This window comes from Lonchura striata, chromosome 3, assembly GCF_046129695.1.
Source record: "Lonchura striata isolate bLonStr1 chromosome 3, bLonStr1.mat, whole genome shotgun sequence".
In the NCBI taxonomy this organism is placed as follows: Eukaryota; Metazoa; Chordata; class Aves; order Passeriformes; family Estrildidae; genus Lonchura; species Lonchura striata.
In genome coordinates this window covers 62,320,388-62,331,106 of record NC_134605.1, presented here as the reverse complement: position 1 = coordinate 62,331,106, position 10,719 = coordinate 62,320,388, and the positions used below count along the sequence as shown (strand labels likewise).

General features: G+C 45.6%; 1 protein-coding gene and 1 non-coding gene across 6 annotated transcripts in view; one reads left to right on the top strand and one right to left on the bottom strand.

The window, feature by feature from the left end:
* Positions 1-426: 426 nt before the first annotated feature.
* TRNAE-CUC (transfer RNA glutamic acid (anticodon CUC)) lies at positions 427-498 on the bottom strand. Its single transcript has one exon. It is a non-coding gene; the product is annotated as a tRNA-Glu (tRNA).
* Positions 499-822: 324 nt separating this feature from the next.
* Positions 823-10,719, top strand: part of NCOA7 (nuclear receptor coactivator 7) — an 83,843-nt gene continuing 73,946 nt past the window's right edge. For 2 of the 5 annotated variants that reach the window (XM_077782233.1, XM_021547144.3), the window contains exon 1: positions 7,218-7,320. The gene's annotated coding sequence lies outside the window, so the exon portion shown is untranslated. Of the gene's footprint in view, positions 847-2,905; positions 3,145-7,217; positions 7,321-10,719 lie in introns of those variants that run through there. The other 3 variants (XM_021547146.3, XM_021547145.3, XM_031504380.2) reach the window with 3 other exon arrangements.

Below are 10,719 nucleotides of genomic sequence, written 5' to 3'. Positions count from 1 at the left end.
TGGTGGTCATCTTCAATACATGTTATTCCCGAGCTAGAAAACTGGGCAAGTTTGCACAGTATTTAAGGAAAGGTGTAAAGCAGATGGACAGACACCATCATAGAGCTACAAGAATTATCTTGAAAATCTCAGCACATGGCGCTGAGACGTTTTGCACCACCTTCATGCAGGATTTCTCCAAGGTCTCAGGTGCGTCTCACAACTCCTGCGCCTTGGGCTCGCAGAGCAGCCAGCCGATGGTCCAGAATTGTGAGAGCAGAAGTAGAGGGGCGGGGAGAATCCTAAAGTAAAAGAGATAAAAGAGGCAAACGTAGCCAGCAGAGCAGACGGCCGATGGTTCAGAATTGTGAGAGCAGAAATAGAGAGGGCCGGGGAGAATGCTGAAGCGAAACAGAAATAAAGGAGGTAAAGGTTAAAAAACAAGTCTTCCCTGACCGGGAATCGAACCCGGGCCGCGGCGGTGAGAGCGCCGAATCCTAACCACTAGACCACCAGGGATCCTTGCTACAGCGGCCCCTCTTCTTCGTAAAGAAGAAATGACAGAGCACGTCCCTTCTCTCTTTTGAAGGTGTTGGGCTGCTTTCTCCTTGTGCTCCCACTTTCCAGGCAGTACCAAGTCCTGGAAGCAGCTACGTGTGGAGAAGGACGTTGTATTCCACCCTACGGAAGAGACTAGCGGCAGCAGGCTGGGGAGGAGAGGGGGCCGCCCAGGCGAGGCTGGTGAAGGGCCCCCGCCGTGTGCGGGAGGCGGGATGGCGGTGGGGGGCTGGCAGGACTCGATCGGGAAGGAGCGGCCAGCCCGGCGGGGCCGCAGCGGGAGCGGGGGTGGCTCCGACGGCGCCACAGGCAAGAGCTGCGCGGCCGCGGCAGGGCCGGGGGGGCTCGCAGGAGGGCGCCGGGGCTCCCCCTCTGCTTCCGCCAGCGCGCTTCCCGCCGCCCCCAGAAGGCGCGGGCTTCGCGCGGTTGTTTCCCTTCGTGTCGCGTTGCCTTTACAAGCCGGTCTGACACCGTCGTCTCTGCACGGGGCGTCGCTGTCACGGCTGCAGGCGGGGCCTCGGCAGCTGAGCGCTCTGCCCGCACATCCCGGGCGGCCGCCGGAGCGGAGCAACGCGGCGCTTGCCCCGCGCCCTCTGCACGAGCAGCCTGTGGGAACAGCTCGGCTTGTCCGCGTCCCGGGGCCCGGGGCGAGAGCGGGTCCAAAGGCCTCTCTAAGGTGGAGCCAGGGGCTCCACAGAGGGGATCGAGGTCCGTGTTCCTGGCCTTGTGCTGCCGCGGCCTCCTCGCACGATAGATACTCGTTTGTGACCTTGTTTCTTTTGTAAGGTTTGTGTGAGCGGAACGAAAACGGCCAGTGCTGTGGATGACCTTTCTATAAAAGCTCTTTACTCTGGCATGTTGTTTTCCTGAGCATAGAAGGTCTGGGAGCTGTACTAGCAAAAATAATATTCCCTATTTAGGCAGTGTCCAATGATACAAGAGGGTTGGTTCTGCACAAGCAAATTTCCCTAGTTCTGAAGCCCTTCGCCTCTCTGTATTAAGATAGATAAGCTTCAGACTGTGTGCTTGTGCACTGTGCAAATACGGATTAGCTGATCTTCAAAAGCTTTAGAGTCTGAAAACAAACTTCAGGGAATAATTTTCTTCTGGGAGGAATAAGGAGGTTCAAGGTGTTTGGTTTCCATCTGTTAAGCTGATGGTTCATTTAATCACAAAACGTACTGTAGCAGTCTAGAACAAAATGTGTGTCTTGATTGTGATGAACCTTTCTTTGGTCTAGATTCAGCAATTTTACTGTGAGTGAGAGAGATAACAAAATATGAGGTAAAAATCAGCCCCTCTTAGATATGATCTAATGTCTTCTACATGCAGGAGCAGCTTTTCACATGTGTAGGATCGACAGCATCCCCTTTGGTAAGATGAAGGCATTTCGGGCCTCGAGGAGCCAAAGCTGTGTGTGGCTGTAGGCTGAGGTATCACTGTGGCCTGAGGCGACTGCAAAGGGGTGGGTCTGCTAAGGTGACAGAGGTCAGCTGGTCCCAGCTGGTAATCTGTGCTCATTGTTGAAGGGAAAGGCGAAGTTGGATGGACCTGGTTTCCTACAGAGTGGAACCTTCAAGGAACACCAGCTGGATATTGAGGCAGTTATACTGCAGAAACTGAGCTAGCCTTAAGAGTTTGTATACTCCACTAGGCCCACTGTGTTGTGTTTAATAGCATAGGCTTCTCCACTCTAGGTGCTTCTCAGATGAGCTTTGGAGGGGTACTTCTGTGGCTGTGATGTTTGCAGCGCTGGAGACATCTAGGTTAGAGCAAGGCTAGGCCCACAGCAGGTCCATTAACAGGATTGAAGATACATGTTACAGAATGGTCATTGCCACCCTTAAGAGTGTCTCTGTTATGTGACACCACAGAGGATGGCAGGGGTGGTCCCCTTAGTTCTTAAGCTTCCTCAGTGGTGGAGACAAAATACTCCCCCTGACAATTTCAGAAAAGTAGCTGAGCCTATGAAAAATCTGATGGCAGGGGGTGCAAATGTATTTTGTCCATACCCTAGGTAGCTGTTAGATGTAGAAGCAAGGCAATCCTGCTCTGTTGTGCTTGACAGTTAGCAAATCACTTTCCAAATGAGTAATATAGCTTACTAAATTTCTCTTGAGCAGTGAAAGGTTTGTTGATTACAACTACAGGAGCAGTGAAAACTAAGTTATGTACAAGAGAAATCTACTGAAATAGCGAATCTTTTCCTTGATGTTAACCTCAGAGGTGAGGGCTGACCACTAGACCACCAGGAAAATAACATTGAGAGTCATATGCTGCCTGGTTATTTTTAGAAATGGCTTTCTTTACTGCACAAGTCATGTGCACTGACAAAAGATTGTGCCTCTCCTCTGGCTTCCTGTATCCAATAGAGAAGTACATCAGTGAAACTGTCAGTGATTCAGCCTCCTGCCAGCACAGAAACAGCCAGTGCTTGTGCTTGCATCCCTGAGATGGTAGCTGGAGAAGAATGATCTTCCCAACAGCACCAGGAAAGGAATGTCAGAGGCCGATGTTTCTTTTAACTTCATGCTGGTATGCCTGTGAAACCAAGTGAGGAGCACTCAGTGTTAGAGATACGGGATCACGGCTGTCACAGTTTGGTAGGTAAGGCTGAATTTTGGAACCTGAAAAATCAGAGCGATTCCTTTAGATGCAAGCTGTACAGCAGCATGCAATTAACTTGTCTGTTCCATATGAATACATTGCATATTGTTATTACTTTGACATGCTGATTGATGTGTGACAGTAGGCTTAAGATGTAAAAATGAGTAAGAATAACAGCAAAGTAATATTCTAAGCTATGGAAAGTATATAATTTGAGTATGTATGTAATATATAATGGTAAGTACAAATTTTTTTTTAGTACCTGGGGTACATGCTTTGGCTCTAGTGAAAACCCTTGATCTGCACAGAAACTGCATTTATCGGTCCTCTCTTTCCTCAACTATATGTTCCATGTGGAAAGTCTTGGTATCGGATTTTCTTCTGTAAGTTCTCCTGACTTGTACATCATCCCAGTTTCAAGGAAGTGGAAAGAAGAGGGAAGGAAGAGATGATGCACAGTCTTTTGATATTTTATGTTTAATTTCCACATATGGTCAGATTGGTGACCTAACTGTTGGATTATAACAGTTTTCTGGGGAAAAATGCTACTGTACTTTGTACTTATTATATCTGTCTTAACTGCAGTAGTGCTTTGATGGAAATAATGTGAGGAAAACCTGAAGAGGCGTTGTCCAAACGTCGCAGCTGTTGCGGTAGTCCCAGCTCCAAGAGCACATTCCAGCTGTGCGGTGACTGGCTCCCTGTGCCTGCAGTGTGGCGCTCGCGGCGCCAGGGGACGCGACGCGGGGACAGCGCCACGGCTCGGGGCTGGCAGGCCGCGGCAGTCCCTGTCCTGGGGGATGGCGTAATGATCCTGAAGAACGAGACGGGGAGCAACCAGCAATAGTTTACAGTACTTACTTTACAGAAGTACTTTAACGCGTTCTTGTATTCTTTTTCTTCATCTTCTGTTCTTCCCCTGGCACTGCATTTGATATTGTAAAGCCCGGGCCAGCTTCATTTCCCTTTTAGTGTTAAAATGCTCATGATTCTGGGTTTTGGGATAAAGTGTGGCGTTGAGGTGCTTCATCCAGTGTCCACTGAGCTACCTTAGTTGAAACAAATAGGACTTTTTGGTCATCTCCTTTTGTATCGAGGCAAATTCCATTTCTTTTATAGTCTTTCTTCGGTTGAGCATTTTGGAAGCTACTTCTGGTTTGCTCTTCTAGACAGAGAAAAAGGTGCACAGAAACAGTTATTAAGGGAGAACTTATAAAAGTTTCAAGCTATGGTCGCTTTCTCATTTTGTAAAGCTTGTGGAAAATTTCAATATCTCAGTCACACTGAGTTATATCTAGACGATCAATTCAAAGCTAAAGGGTGAGTCGGGGACTCTGAAAATTCATCATTACATAAACTGAAGAAACCAGGCTAAGAATAGCCCTCAGTGCAGTAGGATCAAGCAGAGCCTCAATTATGTATGCATAAAAGTCTGTCTGTATGAAACCTATTTTTTGACTACTTCATGGTGAATAATGGTAGGAGTAATAGGCAAAAACAGAAGGCCTGATAATGGAAAAAAAAAGAGAAAGATTGGTGTCATCTTTATTCTTACATCTTTTCAAATCTGGACTGTTATAGCAGTCAAAGTTGTCAGTGTAATTCTTCATGGCAAGTTGTCTTTCTTAAGTAAATGAGCTGTAAGCTAACAATTACAGATGTAAAAAAAGAAAAACTACATGAACTACACGAGCAATACAGTATTTTTTTCTGCTATTAGTGTAAGCCATAAACATACTGTACAATTTTTTCTCTTGGATGTATGTAACTGTTAATGTACACTGAAGTGGAAGATCAAAACCCATTCAAATGTAGTGTTTCTGTATCCCAAATCTATTCTCTCTTTCATGTGTGGTTATACATGTGAGTTTGTGTGAGAAATACTTTTCTAGGATAAAAATGCACAATTTGGAAGTGATTAAAATAGCAAATTTAAATTTTGTCTCCATCAAAATAATGCAAACAGTGATAAAACAAATTTTCCCAATCCTGAAATCAACAAGCACCATGATTTTTTAAGATTTTCTCTGGTAAAGATATTCTAAGCATTGATACCACAAAGACAATTAATCAAATGATGTTAGAGCATTTGTATTCAAATGAATTGGCAAGAAACATATTGCCATGGGAAAGAGCAAACTATTCAGACTGTCTGCTATCCTCTATACTGTGGTGAGACTAAAACTAAATTTTATTTCAAAGGTGATGTGTGTCTAATCTACCTGTTGTCTGCCTATCTCATGTTCATCATTGCAACAGAAAGGCAGGCATTACTTAGTACTTCAGACTCAGTAAAATAAAGGGGTGTATGACGTCCCACTCACACAATGACTTCTTCCAATGACATGAAGTCTGTGGGTTGAGCCACAGGCAATAACCCACAGTGCTGTAACCAGAACTAGTACAGTGCTTCTATCCTAATCCTAGCCTGCTTATCCTGCTGCTCTGACAGGAATTTGAGAGATTTCTCCCCCATGCCAGCAGTCTAGAATATGTATTTTATATGCTTAGGGCAACAGAAGTACTGTAGAAATGCGTGGTTTCTTTGCTATATGGAGCTCATGCATTGTCTTCGTAGCACTGAACAATAGAGGTGACTGTGCTTGGAATGATGATGGACAGCAAAGTGGTACATTAGGACAGGGATAGCTTTTCTGGAGCTAAAATAAGGTGTTAGTCACTGTCATTGTTGTGCGAGTGCAGGTAAGAGATAAATAGGGTTTCCACCACTTTGATGGATGGCAAAGGAGGTTGGGTAAACAGTACTACTATTCTTTCTCTTTTTTTCCGAGTTTTGTTATCTAAGCACTTCTAGAAGAGTAACTGAGAGCAGGGTCCCTTTCTTCTATGTGGTGGTAGAGAACCCTTGTACCAATGAAGTCTTTGAGATTTTAACCAAAGTAACTTTGGGTTTGTCCATCTTTTGTTGGAAAATAATAAGATGTACTAACTTCAGTGTGTTATCAGAATATATCCTTTAAGCAACAGACTATGTTTTAGAGAAAATCTGTCCCTTGTAGAAGAAACTGTTTTGATTAAAAAAAAAAAAAAATCAGATGGAAACTTCAATTTTAGCTGAAAGTGCAGCAGCAAATTTAGTGGAGGAGTTGAGGCAGTTGCTGTTCCAGTAGTGACACTAAGCAATAGCAAACATATGCTACAAGTAGGATAATGGCAATGGTGAGAGATGGTGGTGATTGTACTGGAGATGCATTTGGTCCTGAAAATGACACATTTTTGAAATGAATCTTCTAAGCAGCTGTTAAATTTAAAAAATAAGCCTCTGACAAATATCTTACTTAAAATTAAAGGTCGTTGGATTCATAACATTGTAACTAGTAAAAATATTATTCTTGAGACACCTGTGCTCCATTTGTTATTTTGACACACTTTTTTAGCATCTCTCTACATGTACACTTTGTGTCACCTGTTCATTTATGCAAATATCTGTCTATCTTCGGGCTTGAGATTTTGTATTGCAGAATTTAGAACTTAATGGTGTTACAATGCCTTTGTTACAATGCCCGGCAGACTGAAATCAGTCTTTCAGAGCTGATACTAACCTAAGAAAGAAAAGAAGAAGCCAGATCTTGTTTAGGCTAGCCACAAACGTCTGGAAGGATTACCTGGAGTTATCTCGGGTAAGGGAGTGGAGTTTCTGGTAGATACACGAGTGTTGTTTTCTGGGGATTGGGTGAAGAAGCCTACTGGTGGACAGTGTAGAAACAACAGATGAGGTTTCTAGGCTTTTCAGTTTCCCACGGATCTAAAGGCTTTGGTTAACCTCAATTTCCAAAACGGGCTGTTTTGTTTTTAGCACCGCCCTTGAGAAAACTCTGCTCCAGAGGAAGACCCCGGCGCTTGGGCTTTATGACTCGTAGGACTTCTTGCTCCGCAGACCGACCCCTTTGCCCAGGACAGGGCTTGAAGCCCGTGAAGCGCCGTAGCAGCGCGGCCACCCCTCCGGCCCCGGGCTCACGGCGATCCGGCGGGGCCGGGGCGGCCGGGCGGGGCCGAGGGGAGGCGGGGCCGCCGGGCGGGCGGAGCGCGGGGCGCGGCGGGGCCGGCGCCGCTGTGGCCGAGCGGAGAGCGGCGGGCGCGGCGGAGGCAGCGGCGCTCCCGCGGAGCGCTCGGGGCGCAGCGCCGGGCCGGGCCCGCCATGCCGCCCGCCCGCAGGTCTGTGTGTGCGCCGGGCCGCGGGGCGGGCGGGGCTGCTCGGGCGCGGCCTTGTGTCCTGGCCAGGGGACGCGGAGCCCGGCGGGGCGGGGCCGCGGCCGCGGTGGCGGAGGAGCTCTTCGGCCGCTCGCCGGGCGCGGAGCCGGCCCGCCAGCGCAGCCCGGGATGCGCGGCGCGGCCCCGCGGGCGCGGTGTGTCCGTGCGGGCGCGGGCGGGGCGCGGGGCGGCTCCGGGGACCTGCCCGCCCGCCCCGGGTGCTGCTCCTGGGCAGCCGGGGTGTGCTCTGCTGCCGCCGCTACCCAGCCAGTGTAGCCGAGATGGCATTCGCGGCTTCGAACCTCATTTATTTCCTCCCGTCAGGGTCTTGGATGAATTACTGGAATGTTCCAGGCTTTCTCTCTCTGTATTAATTTGTTTAGCCTTTGGTGGGCATGATCGCGAAGTGCTGCCGGGTTCCAAAGGTGTGCCAGTAATTGATTTTTGTGTCTTTAATCAATGCAATGGACTTTCCTCTCTGTCCTTCATCATACACTGCTTCAGAGCTGGTTTACGGGTGGAGTGGCATACTTGTATCTTGGGTGATGTGTGTGCAATATCGTGGTGCTAAAGGATGCAGTAATTGTTTATCCCCGAGATGATGAACGCTTCGACTCAGTAACAGGCTTTTAGCATGTGTTTACTTTACATGCTACAATTACTGTTCTCCCATTAGGTAGTCATACATTTCTTGTATTAATGCGCAGTAGTGGGTATTAATGTGCAGTAGTGGACTTTTAAGATGGGTAGGTGCCCATTAATCGATTATGGTTTGCTTAAAATGCTATGACCCAGCCTACGGGCCTGTGCTTGTGTGATACTTAAAATGTGTGTTGATGAACTCTGCCAGCATATTGTATCAGCCAGTGTTTAAACGGTATGGAAATAATAATTTCCTGATATTGTTCCATCTGACACTTATGTGTACACAAACAGACTTTCAGAAAATTAATGGAGAAGGCAGCAGAAAATGCCAAGAATATATGTGTCAGTATGCATGAGTATATACTTTCTGAATGAAAATTATTTTATCAGGAATATATTTTTAAATGTAAGCCATGATAAAAAATATGTAAATTGCAGTGCATTTTAGACTGCCTTCTCTTTCATCTTTTTACCTGGAAAATGTCCATAAATATACAAAAATTATTTTAAGGACCTGAATAGTCAAGTTATGTTGATCCTTTGAAGAGTTGTATTGAAGTAGATGCTTGTAGCCAAAATGCTGTCTGATGGCTTTCTGTTTTTTTTTTTTGTTTGTTTGTTTGGTTTTTTTTGTTTGTTTTTTTGTTGTTGTTGTTGGTTTTTTTTTTTTTTTTTTAGTAGTGGATCAAAATCCTGGGCTTGGAGAGAAATTCTTGTTTTTTTTGTTTTTTTTTTTTTCTTTGTTACATATTATGTTATGGAAAAGAAACACTTCTGGAATACCTGATTTGTCCAAGTAGTTGATAAGGCAGTCTCTGGGTTTCATTCCTTGGCTTTGCCCAATGTCCTGTTCTCACTGCAGCAGTAGCTACACTCATATTTCGATGTGTCACATCTGCTGCTGAAATGATAAGTGATTCCCTTTGGACATAAAGTGAGTTAGAATTGATTGGAACAGTCCTTGTCTTATTAGGAATATGGCTTTGTTGCTTTGTGTAGCCATGATTTTGAAAGGAAAGCTTGAAATTACTAGAGCCAGCCTCCAACCAGATATTTGGCTACCTTATGATCCTGACTTCAGGGGACAGCTTGAAAATCTCTTTAAGTGTTACAGAATAAGCCCCTCTATTCAAACAGAAGTGAATTTGGATTGGAGGATAGCATGTCTTCAGAAAGTAATTTAAAAAATTGTGGTGATCCTATGGCTAGTTACTAGAGCCAGAGTGAGTCCCTGCAGTCAGCCATTTGAGCGGGTGTTTCAGAGGTGAGGACATAGTGTGAGCCTCTGCAGCGAGATCTGACACAAAAAAATTGCTGTTCCAGGCAGCTGGAGCTGCTCACAAACAATAATTATGGGAGTGAAGGACAAAGGGACTCAATTTCCCTTTGCTATTCAATAGGCATGAAAGGAAAGCTGGAACATGACCAATGCTGAGAAAAATGGTAAAGCTCTCTATCCAGCACCTGGTTCTCTATCCACACCTGCCCTGTGTGTCTCAGTAGGTGCCCAGTTCAGCAGCAGGCAGTCATGGTCCTCAGCTCATCTGGCAGAAGAAATTCAGTGTCACCACCCAAAAAGCAGCTGACTGATAAACCTCTTCCTCATCATGATCAATAAGCCAGAATAGTCAAAGGCTTTATATGTGTAGCTTTTGTTTTAGTGAGGTATTCTCACTTTAGTGAGGTGGAGTTATTGATGGTGGGGGGTGTTGTGGCTGCCTGCCACAAAGTTGGTGGCTTCTCACTCCCTCTTGTAAGTGATCTGCACCCTCATGGAAGAAAATGTCCAAGTCATGTTGCTGCCACTTCTGCTGTGAATTTGTTTTGGAGGTTAAACTTAATTTGCTTTCCCAAAAAGAAGAAATGTAATGCTACATTTGATGGGTGAAGTCAGCCATAAGAGTGCTCACTCAAGTGACCTCCTTTGACTAGGAAAGAAATCGGAGTAGGAGAAACAAGTCTTTAGTTCTCTTTTCCTTCTATTTTCCTTTTAAAAATCTTATTCCATTGTCATTTTTCCCTAGCCAGATTTATGAAACAATGAGTTAGTGACAAAATTCACAGCAGGCTAGAGGAATTATATTTCCCTCCCTAAACAAAATGTTTCAGATAGATATATTAAACACATACAGAGAAGTATTTTCTTTTTCTTCCTGCTTTTCTTTGCAACCCCTTCTACTGTAGATGGAAAGCTGTATGTCTTTGTTCCTGATCAAAATGTCAGATGGGTGTGAGTGATTGAGCTGGTACTGGAAGTTGAATGTTGGGAACTGTTTGTTCAGTTTTGGAGTGGGCAGCACTCTGCAGCCTTGCATGGGACCATGGCTGTGTATCTGAAGTTTCTCCCCAGTTGCCTGAAAGGGCAGAGTGCAGGCAGGCTTTGGGGTGTCTGCTGGTGCTTACCACTGGGTTGCAGTGCAGAAGGTTGTACTAAGTGCCCAAAACCAGGTTTGATGCTTTGCTCTTGTAATGCTTTGCTCTTGCACCTGTGGTGCTCCCAGTCCCTGACCAAACTGGAAGAAAGGGTACCAGTATTTCAGCTCAGTTCCATTTAATGTCCTCCTGACCTCCCTATACTTACCTGGGTATTAATGACTTGTCATGGAACCTCAGTTCTTCCTTTGAGAAGACTTCTGGATTAGGCTTGAATTTGTCAATGTGTTGAGTACTCATCATAATCTCAGTAAGCCTTTCTGATTGCTGTTTATTATAAGAGGT